Source organism: Pipistrellus kuhlii, unplaced genomic scaffold (assembly GCF_014108245.1).
Source record: "Pipistrellus kuhlii isolate mPipKuh1 unplaced genomic scaffold, mPipKuh1.p scaffold_m20_p_1, whole genome shotgun sequence".
NCBI classification, from domain to species: Eukaryota; Metazoa; Chordata; class Mammalia; order Chiroptera; family Vespertilionidae; genus Pipistrellus; species Pipistrellus kuhlii.
The window spans coordinates 149,072,557-149,087,437 of NW_023425404.1; the positions used below are offsets into that span (position 1 = coordinate 149,072,557).

Genomic DNA, 14,881 nt, shown 5'->3' on the forward strand with positions numbered 1-14,881 from the left:
GCTGGCATCAGTCACTCATAAAGATTCCACGCTGTTTGTTCACAGTAGATTATACCAGCAGAGTATAGGGGGTGACTTTTCTAGCAACTCCCAGCCCAAGTGTGGGGCTGCCTGAACCGAATAGGTCAGGCCACCACCTGCTGGTGTCCCTCCGCCAGGGAGCCAACCAGCGCTCTGCAGGGATCCAGGAGCGGGTATTCTGTGCCAGGTCGTGGACCTTTCCAGGAGATGGGGCTGGGCCAGGTGTAGGTGGAAGTTGTGAAGAACTCCACAGACACACATGGGGGTTGCTCATTGGGCTGGGTTTCACCAGCACTTGCTCTTGAGCTGGAGGCCGGCCCAGGCACTATGTGTGTGAAGCGCCTCTGTGGGTTTTTCCCCCCGAGCCTGCATCAGAGACCCAGAGGGCAATAGGTAAGGGGTGCAATGCAGCTGCAGGGCCTGAAGGGAGAGATTCAGGGGCCCACAAAGGCTGATCCAGCTGATCCATAGCCATTCTGCCTACACCCCCCACCACCTGGGCATTGGGACTGTGGTCTGTTTGCTGGATATTGCACCTTCCAGAGGTGGGAGAGTCTCATGTGCCTGGCTTCTGGCTTGAGTGGCTCTCCCGCTATTGGAGCGCACTGACCACTAGGCAGCAGTTCCTGCATTGAGCATCTACCCCCTCAATGCAGGAACTGCTGCCTAGTGGTTCAGTCCTTACAGGTGTTATGGTTGCTGGCTTTTTATATATGTAGACTACAGGCCCAGTACATGAAATTCGTGCATGGAGGTGTGTGTCCCTCAGCCCAGCCTGCACCCTCTCCAATCTGGCACCCCTCGAGGAATGTACAACTGCACTTTTAGGCCTGATCCCTAAACGGGCAGTCAGACATCCCTCTTACAATCAAGGACTGCTGGCTCCCAACTCCTCTCCTGCCTGCTGTCCTGATTGCCCCTAACCATTTCTGCCTGCCAGCCTGACTGATGCCTAATTGCTCCCCTGCAAGCTTGTTTGCCCCTAACTGCCCTCCCCTGCAGGCCTGGTCCCCCCCAACTGCCCTTCCCTGCAGGCCCGGTTGCCTCCAACTTCCCTCCTCTGCTAGCCTGGTCACCCCTAACTGCCTTCTCCTGCAGGCTTGATCACCCCCAACAGCCTTCCCTTGCAGGGCTGGTCCCTCCCAACTGCCCTCCACTGCTGGCCATCTTTTGGTGGCCATCTTGTGTCTACATGGGGGCAGTCATCTTTGACCACATGGGGCAGCCATCTTGTGTGTTGGAGTGATGGTCTATTTGCATATCATTCTTTTATTAGATAGGAGGTTTCTCATGGACAAGTGTTGCACATTCACTAAGTATGCCCTTAAGAACTTGACACTCTGTTCAGGCTCCTCTGCTGGAGCTTCTGAAATCAAGAAGGACTCTCCACCTGGGATCACATCAGTGCCTGCAAAACTAAAGCCTTAACATGCTGTTCCTTCTCCAAATAAAGCTCTCCTGTTGATATGGGGGCGCCTGCCCTTCCTCAGTTCATAAAGCATGCCAGGTCTTGCTATGGCACTGGCCCTCCCTTACCTGAACAGACAGCTGGGACGGCGATCATCAGGCATTTTACCAAGGAGGAAACTGCTGGGGATGTTGCTCTTCACTTCTGTTTCTCTATGAACAGTCACACGTGTCAGCATTGCAGGAGGGCTGAGATCAGGAGTCTTTGCTGAGCACAGTCTGAATAAGGGTGATGCAACAGGCAAATATGGGGTTGGGGGCATTCTAAGTAAAATTCAGACCGCCCAGTAAAGGATCAGGGAGTAAGTGTATCTAACCACCTCTAATTAAGTCATGTCATGTAGCCAGATTTGACTTGGAGAAAAAAATACCTACAGTAATTGCATTTAGTTCATTTTGTAGCATGCTCCCAATCATAACTGCTAATTCAATTGTACGTTCATTCTGCCAGCTCGTTGCCATTAAGCACACATTTAATTACTTCAATAAAGAATTAATATGCAGCACACAAAAGGAGGGACAGAAGACTGTGCCAAAGCACACAGCTGCCCCAGTGTTTAGCCCAGAGATAAAACAAGAATGTCATTGGGCAGCATAATCCTGCTCCAAATACATCATTATTAGATGAACATTCCAGACTTTTATTTTCATGCTTGTTATGCACCATTCCACATGCATATATTTCTGTGGCACCAGAAAGAGCTGTAATGGGCACCTGACAGCTTTCCATTGTTGTCTCAATCCCACACACCCCTGTCTTCCTCCAGGCTTGTAAGATGGTGCTTATCTGGTCTCCAGGCGAAGGCTTACAGTCCCTACATTACAACATCCTGTGATAAGGACCCTCACTTGACATTGTTTCTGCCTGCGCTGCAAACAAGTGACAGAACTGGCATGTATAAAAAGAGAGAGAGAGGGAGAACAACAAAGCCAGAGCCACCTCCCCCGCCTCCTCCCAACACCACCTCAGAGGACAGCCCATCAATTCTCCAGGATGTACACAATCATTATTGCAGGGGAAACAAAGGCCAGTGTCAATTGTGCAGTGTTATAAAGCAGTCCCTCAAATTAAAACCATGTACCTAACTGCATCTGATGGCAGAAGCTATTTAGCAGTGATATTTTACAGAAAGGCAATGAAAAGCAATAACTGCTTTATTTAATGTATCTGTTCAATCCAGCTGCCCTGGATGGGCCTTAATAGAAGCTGTCGATCAATGTCAGGCCCTTAGAAATAACTGCAGCAGACTGCAATAAACATGAAGGAAAGATAACTAGAACTACTGATCAGCCTCTTGTTACCTTCCTTGTGCCCAGAAATTTGTCATTTGTTTATACTGCTCATAATAGCTGGCTTGATGATTATCATCTTACCCACCTGGCACTGTGGTGGGCACACCACGTGGGGAGTGAGAGAGGAGAAGCAACATTGGAAGAGGAGCGAGGAGGAGGAAATAGGAAATGTACAAAAAAAGGTAAGGAATAATGAAAGAATGTTTGGTCAGGATAGGAGAGGTTAAATCTCCTAAAGTGGGCATTCCGGCACCCTTGTTAAAATGCTAGCCTCATTCCTCCTTTCTTGACCACTTCCTGACAGGTCTTCCCTTAAAATTGAATGCTTAGTTTCAGTGTCTTTAACAAATCTTTGTGCTGCCAGAAAGGCCTATAGCCAGGACTACCCATACCCAACCATGACTTCACTGGCCTCTATCCACCCACCGTCAGCATCAACTCTTTCTAATCTGATCTCCTCCATGTCCTTACACAAGCTCATCCACTCTCGTGTCCTCACCATCTATAATAGGGGTTGGTGATCTACAACCCATGGACTAATCTGTTTTCTAACATTTTTTGAGAACACAACAATATCCATTTGTTTAGGATTTATTCTTGGCTACTTTTGTGTTAAGATATAGTTGAGTAGTTGTGGCAGATACTGCATTGCCACACAAATACTCAAGCTGCTATGCCCTCAGAGCCTAAAGTATTCACTACCTGGCACTTTTCAGGAAAAGTTTGCTGACTCCTGACCCATACATAAATCATTTCTACATCTAAAGAGGTAATATGCAAATTAGCCGGGATGCCTTAAGGCTTCACAGCCAGCTCAGGAGGAAGCTGCATCACAACTGGCTCAGGAGGAGCTGCACACGCAGATGGGCAGGAGGAGATTACCTGCTGCCCCCAGCCCCAGTGGCAGCAGAGAGGCTGGGACTGGGGGAAGGCCGGAGTGGAGACACACTCTAGGGGTGGGGGCATGCTCCGAGTGGCTGTGGCACCGGAGCACACCACCACCACAGCAGACACACACCAGTGGGGTCTCTGTGCATGAGCTGCAGAGGAAACACCTTTTCTGTCTGGTGGTTGGCTAAGCTCCCTGTATGCCGCCACTCACAGTGTTCTTGGTAACTTGGGTAACAAGAATCCAAGAAGGTGAGTTAGGGTTTTTCTACCTCACTCCTGGAGTGGAAAATGAAGGTCCGCTGCTGAATGGGGCTAAGAAGTGTCATATCCTGCCCTAGCCGGTTTGGCTCAGTTGATAGAGCCTCAGCTTGCCTACCGCAGGGTCAGGTTTCGATTCTGATCAAGGGCATGTACCTAGGTTGCAGGCTCCTCCCTGGCTGGGGCCCAGGTCAGGGCTCATGCAGGAGGCAACCAATCAAAGTGTCCCTCTTATACTGATGTTTCTCTCTGTATTTCCCTCTTTCTTCCCTGCTCTCTAAAAATCAATGGAAACATATTCTCAGGTGTGGATAACAAAAAATAAAGAAATGCCATATCCTAAGAAAGACACATCTTGAACATGCCTAAAGAAAGTTGTCATTTTTTCATGGTGAAGGGACTGGAATCCGTGTTGACGAAAATATCTTGGCGGCTGCAGTGGCTGGCAGTGGCAGCAGCAGAGGGGTGATGGGATAGCGCCTTCCCCTGATCAGCCTGGTCACCTGCCACAGAGGGCCAGACTGTGGGGATCAGGCCTAAGCCATCTGTAGGACATCACCAGAAGGATCCAGGACTGTGAAGGGGGCAGGCTGGGCTGAGGGACCCTTCCCCCCCGACCCCAGTGATATATATCACTACCCCAGACCTCTCTTCTCTGTCATCACTAGGTCTATCTTTCCATCTGCCCTCCAGCCCATCCCTCCATCTGGCTGACTACATACAACTCACATGTAATATATCCAAAATCTAATCAATTTTATTTATTTTCCAAACCCAATTTCTCCTGTTTTGTATCTCAAGTCATGGCCTCGCCATCCCTTATGCACCCAGATGAAAAAGCTGAGCCATCCTTTGCATAAACCTCATTTTATTTTCCTTTCCATCCCTTTTCTTATCACCCTGACCCCTCTGAAATGTACCTCAAATACAACCTATCCTGCCTGTTTAGAGACCACTCCCTCCCTCCCCACCACCATACACATACACCCTGCCCATTCTGCCCTTTCCATTTGCCTGGACTTTCACAACCTCCTACTTCTAACCCCTCTGTTACAAAGCCCCCAACAGATCTATTTTCAGACACAAATATAATTAAAATGATGGCATTTATTTAGTATTAAGTACCTCCCAGGCACTGTTCCAAGTACTTTCCATGTATTTATTTACTCATTTAATCCTCACTAAACCCTAAAAGACAAAGTAGGTCCTATTTTCATCCCCATGAGGAAATTGAGGCTTTGAAAGATTTTATAAACTTGTCGAGGTCACACAGTTTGCACATCACTACACTGGGTCTTGAACTCAAATTTTCAATCTGTAAAGCCCAAGACTTTCCCCACAACTATAATGCTTTTCCCTTATTTTCAAAACCATTCATAGCTCCCTACTCCCCACAAAATAAACGCTAGCCTTAATTCATATGGCATTCAAATTTCCACTTTCCCTTTCTAGGTGTTTTCTCACCACACACTCTCTGCGATTGTGCAGTTAATGGGTTGCCCTCCCCATACCCACTCCAACTTCCCTAGCAGAATTAAGTGTTTTTTCCCCAGTGCTCCTATACTACATCAGCTACCTTGCAGGGTAACACTTATAAAACTGTACTATATTTAAGTGTGTGTATCTATGCCTTCTAAAATATGTTTCAGATCTTTAAAAGAAAGGTCACATTGCTACTATTTCTCAATACTATAGGTTGAGACCAGGATTTGAACCTGGGAAGCTGCTACACTTTGTCTACACCTCCTTTATTAGGGCCCAGTAATCTCTGTACAGTAATCGCCACCTTAACCATAGTTTCAGCTGCTTGTGGTCAACAGCAGTACAAAAATATTAAATTAAAATTTCCAGAAACAAATAATTGATAAGGAAATCTATGTTTATAAAAGGCCAAGCAACCATCTGGCCGGCCAACTGACCAACCAGCCACTAGATATGATATGCACTGACCACCAGGGGACAGAATCTCAGCCCAGGAGCTGCCCAGCCCCAGCAACTCTTGTACTCCAGAATGTCTGGGGGTGGGGGGATATCAAAGAGCTGGTTTCAGCCTGATCCCTCAGGCCAGGCTGAGGGACCCTAACTGCTGGATGGACCCTGCTCACTCTACAGATGCCCTTCGAGCCTTGGCACCACTCCAGGTGTGGTCAGCTGGGGAGGAACCATAGGAGGTTGGCTCCAAGGCATGTCTGGCCCATCTTGTCCAGTCCCACCCTGCCAGTAACCTTCTAATTAATTTCCTATCAATGTGCCCAAATCTGTGCACTGGGCCACTAGTAACATGATAAAATCTCACTTCGTCCAGATCTGTTCCAACTAGGATAAGATTCATCCCTTTGTCCAGCATATTCCACACTATATATATGGTACTTACCTGCTAGCTACTTCGTAGCCATCTCAGTGCTTAAATTCAAGTAATCTTTGTTTTACTAATAATGACGTCAAGGTACAAGAGCGGTTTAAACTTTATTACAGGTATGTATGTATAGGAAAAATCATAGTTTATACAGAGTTTGATACTATCTACAATTTCAGGCATCCACTGGGGGCCTTAGACATATGCCCCATGTATAAGGGAGAACTACTGTATTTCAATCATTGCTCTAAATGTCTATCCTCACAGTCCTCTTCTAGATATGAGCTCCTAAAGGCTATATCTAAATGGACATGTTTCTACCCTAGCCAGTTTTGCTCAGTGGATAGAGCATTGGCCTGCAGATTGAAGGGTCTTGGGTTCTATTCCAATCAAGGGCATTTAATTCAGTTGTAGATTCAAACCCTGGCCCTGGTCAGGATGCATGCAAGAGGCAACCAGTCGATGTCTCTATCACATTAATATTCCTCTCTCTGTCTCTCCCTCTCACTTCCACTCTCTCTAAAAATCAATGGAAAAATATTCTTGGGTGAGGATTAAACAAAAAAATAAAATAAAGGGAAATGTTTGATTCTTCTGTGTGTGCCCTGCACCTTGCACAATACCGAGAACAAATAGAGACTCAATAAGTCTTTGTTAAATGATTTCATGAACATCAATGTTCAAGAGACCTAAAGTAAGGAGATGATGAGGTTTTGATGATTCAATAATGTGCCTGTCACAACAAACAATAAAATGGGTACTGTAATACTCTCAACAGACAGAACCATGGCCCTATGTTCTAGGCTTTAGTCTACCTCTGACTGGCTCCAGGGCGTGGGTGCATCACTATTTTCTATTGCCTCCTCCATAATACAGGACCTAGTTCACAAACATACTAAAGTCTCAGGAGTTTGTAAACAATGCGATGTTGCTTAAAGTATAAGAAACACAACATTGCTGACTTATTCCTTCCCTTCACAACCATGAAATGATGCTGTGCTCTGAGGCTTAGTTCCTAAACCTCTTCTTTTCTCTTTTTATCTCCCACTCACTCACAAAGTCATTTATTTGATCTTTGGAGAATAACATTACCAGAGCTGAGATTTGGAAATTCTCACTTCTAGTGACTCAATATTCAACAAGCCTATCTATCCTATAGGTCTGAATTTTGCAGAGATGTAGCTATATATGTCTTGTGAGGAAAGCAATACCCTATCTTCTCTGCCTAGAGTCCCAGAATAAAATAAAATAGTTTATTTGATTCTAGACATAAAGAAGACTCATTATATCCCTCTGCATAACTCTGAATTCCTTCTCTGTGAGGCCGTGGGTCATAGAGCACATGTAAGCACATGATATGTGGCAGTCACTATAAGCACTGGGACCTCTTCACAGCAGACAAGAGATCACTCCTGGTATTGGTCCTTGTGTTGAAAAAATAAGCAGTAAAGAAGAGCAGCAGACTTTTAAAGGATCTCTTTGCAAATAGGGGCTGAAACTGTAGGGTATTTTGGTTAGTTGGAAGCTTTATTTGTACTTTGGCCTTGGCTTGGAAGGACAACATTTTGGAGATGCTCTTACCAGTAGTTAGTCAATGATCACTAAGGTAATTGGGTTCTCTGATGTGATGGATTGGAGTGCCTAAGAAGATGTCACTCGCAAATTTAATCTCTCTTAGTCTTAAAGCACCATCTTTCTTGGTCCAAAGAAAGACAAAGTCAGATGCAGGAGAAGAGAGTGATACTATATACATATACAGACCTTTCATTTGTAAATTTTAATAGGGCAGATAAAGTTTTGTGAAAATTTTTCCATAACCAAGACATCTGTTATATGCCAAAAAAATAGAAAATTTAGATGTTCTTATTGATTTCTTTGTTGTATAGAACAAAAGGTAAATAAATCACTGTGATTCCTGTCTTCAAAAAAATATCAGCAGTTCACTTTATCAGCAAATACATATCTTTTGGTTATGTGAAACATATTTAAAAACTATTAATAACATTATAAAATTATGTACTAGAAAATTACAACAGCCTAAATTCCTTGAGCCTTAAAAATAATCATTGCAAGTCTAATAGGAATCAGTGCTCAATTTTTTTTTTAATTTTTCCTAAAAAGCAATTGATGTTTTTGGAAATTACTTTTTTGGTTAGATGAGAGAATACCATCATGTACTTTAGTTTTATTATGAATTAACCTCAAAGTTGCCTTTCCTAACCCCTTTTCAAGTTTGCTCTAAAGGCTACTCCTGAAATTTTGATACTGCATGTGAGTTTATAAGCACAATGTGGCCATTCTTTTCCTGATCAGCAACCCCAACACCTACCACCATCCATATATGTCCCAGCCTACCTTATTGATCATGTGATATAGTTCTGACCAATGAGATATACGTTTTTATTAGGTGGGATTTCTGGGAGAGCTTTGGTGTCCTCTGATTAAAAAAAAAAAAAAAAAAAAAAAAAAAAGAGGGAAATACATTTGGCTAGTATAGCCCTTTGCTTCTTCCCCCTTCCTCAATTTCCTGACTTCCTGACTGGAATGCAGACATTTGGCCTGAAGGTACAATAGCCACCTTGTAACCATGAGGCAGTAAACAAGAGGATAAAGCATAAACAGAAGAGATGGCAGAGTAACTATAAAACAAACTTGGAGTCTGATGGCTTCACTGAAACATCCTACCAGCCCTGAGCAACCATCCCCTAAGCTTCTTATTGTGAGAAATAAACAAACCCTATCTCTTGAAGCCACTGTTAGATTTTATGTTACTACTAAAGGCCTGATGCATGAAATTTGCACACTGGGTGTGTGTGTGGGGTGGGGGCGAGGGGGGATAATTCCTCAGCCCAGCCTGCACCCTCCGCAATCTGGGATCCCTCAGGGGATGTCTAATGTCTTTTATCCCTCTCAAAATCCAGGACTGCTAGCTTCCAACTGCTTGCCTGCCTGCCTGCCTAATTCCCCCTAACCACTTCTGCCTGCCATCCTGATCACCCCTTAACTACTCCCCTACTGGCCTGGTCATCCTTAACTGCCCTCCCCTGCAGGCCTAGTCCCCCCCAACTGCCTTCCCTTGCCGGCCATCTTGTAGCAGCCATCTTGTGACCACATGGGGGTGGCCATCTTGTGCAAGGGCATTGATGGTCAATTTGCATATTACCTCTTTATTACATAGGATTTTTCAAATGCCTGATGAAAGCAAGAGCATGGGGGGAAATAACAATGAAGTTCTGACTTTTTAGAAATATGAGCAAAGCAAAACAAAATAGGAAAGCCAAGTAAGGTTTTCAAGGCACAAAATCTAGTGGTTGCTGGAAGGGTCCACCTTTCCAGCTAATACCAGCGTTGACTGAGTTCCCCAAGTGAAGGGCAAAAGAGGTTCCTGAGACAGTGGCTCAGAGCATTGAGCTCCTACTATACCCTTCTGCATTATGAAATAAAGTATTTATAGTACTCTCTCAGTCAAAACATGTTTTAGGTCACAAGGGGGCAGGAGTAGGGGAGGACCAAGAAAGTGAAGAAGTTAAGGTTTCTAGGCTGATTCTACAATATTTATTCAGCTAGTTTCAATGTCCTGCCTATGTATATAAAGAGAGAGAGAGAGATAAATGCAGATGCTAATTATTTACTATTCATTTGCCATGCATCTATTAAGAGCTGCAGATTCCTTGAGGTCAAAGACTGAGTGTTTTCATCCATGCTAGTGCCTGGCACATAGTGAGTTCCATAAATTCTTGTTGAATAAATGAATAAATGTCATTTCTATTTAATTCTCCTTTTGCAAATATTTCAGGTTCAACTTCTCTAAAACAATAATCCATATATTGTAGTAAAAAAATTAATTCCTGATTTTTTTTTCTCCTCTATATTCCTTAACCTTTCCTCATAAAAACACCATTTGTCTCCTAATATAGGTCCAATTTCATTCCCATCAGCAGGACCTATGAGGAATCTGTTGCTATAAATAGAATAAATGAAGAGGGCAAGAGTTCTGCATCCTTACATTTGTCTCCCAAGAGTCTCTACCCCATTTCTGCCGCTTCTCGCCTTCTGGGGGTGAGTGAAACAAAAAGCTAACACAGTAGTTAATGAGAAAATAATCAGCTATTGTCTTTACAACACACCTAGGGCCAAAAACATCCATGGAGATCTACTACCAACACTGTCACACAAAATTGCATAAATACCAGAGACAATAATGTACAAATTAATTTGGATTCCGTTTGTTTTAAACTTGGGGGAGGGGGGGTTGGAACAAGAGCTAATCCCAGTGTTCTCTCTTTCACAGAAAATTTAAATCAACAACTTTCTAATTATGGATGAAGGAAGCTCCACCTGACAATTATTAAGCAAGCAGTGCTGAGAATCTGCACCAGGAGCTGATCCATCCACAGTGCCTCAAAGAGGTATATTCTAGGCAGCCAATGACTTTGTCAATAGGGACTAGTTTTCATATGGATATGGCTCTGACTGATGTCAGCCACATCACGCACCATGCTGGGAACTTGAACACCTCTTACCCAGCATGGTGGCAGTGAGGTTGCTTTAAGCCTTGGGAATAATAATAACTTAAGTTTTTTTTATAGTAGCTTTTAAGTCAAAAGATGTCTAAGTGATTTCCCCTACCCACCGGGTAAAACCTTTGTTTTCCCTTGCATTTTTCAGAGCTTTTCAGCATGAATGTGAGATCACCAGTACAAGTGGCCTAAGTGGCTCAGGAGGATGAAGGGCTGAGGGGAGGCAGAGTGAACAGCACGTGCTAAACAAACTGATAGCAATGAGCTCCCGGAGGGAGCCACACATGGGGGAGGCTGCCTCTGGGGGCACTCAGAGGTAATCACTAGTGTTCACTGAAAGAGAAAGTGGAATTTAGCAGACCTCCAGGACAATTCCAACCCAAATTGGCACATTTAAACCCTCTGCAGGAGTGCCACTCAGAGCTTAATCTTCACCCCCAGCAGGAAGCCTCATTCTACACCTTTCTCCAAGACTGAGTCCTAGGCCTACTCTTCTGGGGGAGGGCATCAGGAAGAAGTTGATGGCCGAATGAAGTAGCAGGGCCATTACTGAGGCAGCTGGCAATATCCCCCCATGTTTTCTCATCCCCGCTGCTCCATCACTACCATGGCTCTCAATGCACAGGAATAAAGCAGGGAAGGGAACGGCCAATTTAACCCAGCGTCTAAGAGGTATATTCTAAACAGTCAATGACTTTGCCAATAGGAACCTGTTGTCATCACAGAAGTAAAGTAGTTCATCATCCTCAAAACCCCCAAAAGAGAAAGAGATGCAGGTGGTTTCATGAGTGCAGGCTGGAGGAATGAAGTTTACTAAAGAAGAAAACAAGTATAGCTCAGAATGGATGAACTGTTCAAGCCCCATGATGCCAGCAGACCCAGGGGTCCAGACCTGACTCAATGCAAAGGGAAGGCCACTTCTCTTCCTCATACAGATATCACTAGACAGGATCCCTGCAGTCCAATCAGATAAGTTCCCTGAAATGCTGACTGTGGGGTAAGGGTCAGCACCCGACTTTTGCAGAGTCTGTACAATAAAGACACAAACCACGAACTCCAGGGCCAAGCCTACCTAGGGCAGATTTTCACCTTTGCCACTTGTACCTGTAAAATGCTTTGCAAATTAGTTACACTCATTGAACCTCAGCTTCCTCATCTATAAAATATCTATAATGTTGCTGTAAATTTAAATGACTTTATTAAAAGAACAAACCTTTTTTTGGTTGTTTTTATGTTTAGATCCAAATCCCCTAACACTTAGAAAAGTAGGCACAAAACTCAGTTAGATTATTAAGGAAATTAATTGTAAAATTATTCTTAAAATGTTATATACATGCCTTTTTAAAAGGGATACCATGCATTCTTATTAGTACATACGAGAGAACCTATATCAATCAGTGAAGTCACCAATCTCCATCTTTGATTCTACACAGTATATTAATTTTTAATTTGATGACAATTTTATAATATAATTATAATTTTTCAACTTGATAATTATTTAATTTGATGATAAATCCAATCCCAGGATTTCTCCCATCTCCCTAATCTATCATGAAGGAATTTCTTTTTTTTACTTTGTAATCAGTGTATTAAGGAGACATTCATACATTTCAAGAATTGCTTAAATTCTGATATCCAGATTTAAGCTTGTCAACATATGACTTTAAACATACAATTAAAGCTATTCATAATTTGCTATACTACCAACATTAAATTACAATTACTTTGGAGCATAAGTTAAATGGTTTAAAGTAAGTCTGCAACATACCTAAAACACACCTTCCTATCTCTTACATGCAAATTACTTCTCCATGTAAAGGTTTCATCACTCAACTTCTAAGTTAGCCTACTCCAGAAGTCACTACTCTAAGGCTTATGGTCCAAAGAGAAGGGGGAAAAAATGTAACCAAGGATTGACATATAGTTATATATATAATAATAATAATAATAATAATAATAATAATAATAATAAAAAGATGGCACCACAGAAGGGAATGCAATTCTACAAGTGCAAGCCCTCAAGAAGCAGATTAAGATAAACCCCTTCTTTGGAAAGGTATCATTTCTATCATTGATACCACAGGTTAAATTATATGGCAAACCACCTTCAAGTAACAGTTGAGGCAATAGAATAAATGCAGAGGCATCACAGTAAATCCCACTTAATTCAACTATACAAACTAACACTTCTCTACAAATTAAGTTCTTTGTCTGACTACCAGTTAAATACAGAATTTTAACTTCCTAGCTTAACAATTAAGGGTCACACACCAAAGTCAATACATATATCTAGCATTCCAGTCTAAGCTATTCCATATACATAGCCCAAATTAATTACAAAGTATGGCCTAGCAAATGCTAGGGGAATTTTTTTTTTACAGGTGTTAAACTTATCTTGCACACTTAAGTCATCATACATACAGGGCAAAGTCAGAGCTTTTATATTTGAGTTTATTCTTCATTTAACTTTTAAAACACTACCATACTTGAATAACTTGAATATTAAAACAAAAACAATAGCAAATAGTGTGCATATTATGTTTACAGTCCTTCACTCCTTCACTACTGTATATAAAATGCCAGCAGTGAGTGTTATTCACTGGCCCCATCAAGAGGTCTGACACTGAACACCACTCCTAGGTTGATGTTCATCATCCTCATATGCTTCTCCATCGTAATGACGCCATCTTTCTTGATTTGGATTAAAGTCTACCAGTTCTACCTGCTCCATTTCATCAGTCTCTTCTACATCCTTCCTTTCAGGTAGGAGTTTTTCCAGCAAAGAGAGTTTATCAGGAGAGAGAAAGCCATTCTCAGGAAAGTTTACCTTAAATTCGATGATTAGGCAACCCTTCTCATAAGTTCTATGATAAATTGGCATGCCTTCATTTAATACACACTTGATATCTCCATGCTTGACAATCTGACCTGGATGAGAGGCGATGACTATAGTTCGATTGTCTAGAGTAGCTATTGGCTTTTGGAAGCCTCACAATGCTTCAACCAGCTGTATGTCCATACACATGAAAAGGTCTCCTCATCGAGTGAAAACAGCATGGTCCTTCTGATCTAAAACAATGATAATATCTCCTGGCTCCAGTCCTGGTTCCTGGTCTCCTTCACCTGGTTCCTGGTCTCCTTCATCTTCTGGCCATCTTTCATGCCTTTATCAATATGAACTTCTAGAATCTTCTTCTCTCGAACTATCTTCCTTCCATTGCAGCTTTTACATTTATCTTTAGGAATGATCCTTTCCCCATGGCCCTGGCACTCCATGCATACAGACTGAATTTTCTGAACCATTCCAGGGCCTATCTGATGAATTCTTATTTGCATTCCAGTACCTCTGCAATTGGGACAGCACTCTAATGCTCCTTTCTTACCACCTTGGTCTTCACATTTGTCACATTCTTTTGTAGAGCTAGTTTTCTCGTTGCACCATTGTATAAGTCTTCTAAGGTTTCGGAGAGCTGATGTACAACGTTTTTACCTCTCCTTTCTCTCTGCATCCTTCCTCCTCCTCCAAAAAACATATCAAAGATGTCCATGGGGGAACCAAAACCACCATCTGCTCCACCTTCCTTAATTGCTTGTTCTCCTCCTTTGTCATACAATTCCCTTTTCTTTGCATCAGAGAGCACTTCATCAGCTTGAGAAATCTGTTTAAACTTCTCTCCTTCATTTGGATTCTTATCAGGGTGGTACTTCAAGGCCAGCTTCCTATAAGCCTTTTTCAGTTCTTCCTGGGTGGCATTGGGCTTGACCCCCAAAACATCACAGTAAGTAGTTTCTTTCACCATCTTTGACAGCCGGTGAGCGGGCGAGGCAGGCATGGAGGAGCTGGAAAGGGCGCGTTGGCAGCTCCTTCACCTCTCCCCGAGCGTTCTGGAAAGTTCCCAAGGAATTTATTGTAACCCACTTATGGCTCCTTTTTCGATTGCAATGTATAAAATAAGTTGCAAAACTGCCATTCTCCGGAGCATTACCTCAATCTATTGAGATTTTGTTTCCTACTTTTTGTCGACAGTTTGACTCAAATAAACTCACAAAAATTCTTCACAGGTTTGAATGTTTC

At 42.9% G+C, this 14,881-nt stretch overlaps 1 pseudogene; it reads right to left on the reverse strand.

The window, feature by feature from the left end:
• Positions 1-13,399: 13,399 nt before the first annotated feature.
• LOC118704265 lies at positions 13,400-14,653 on the reverse strand (annotated as a pseudogene).
• Positions 14,654-14,881: the final 228 nt, after the last annotated feature.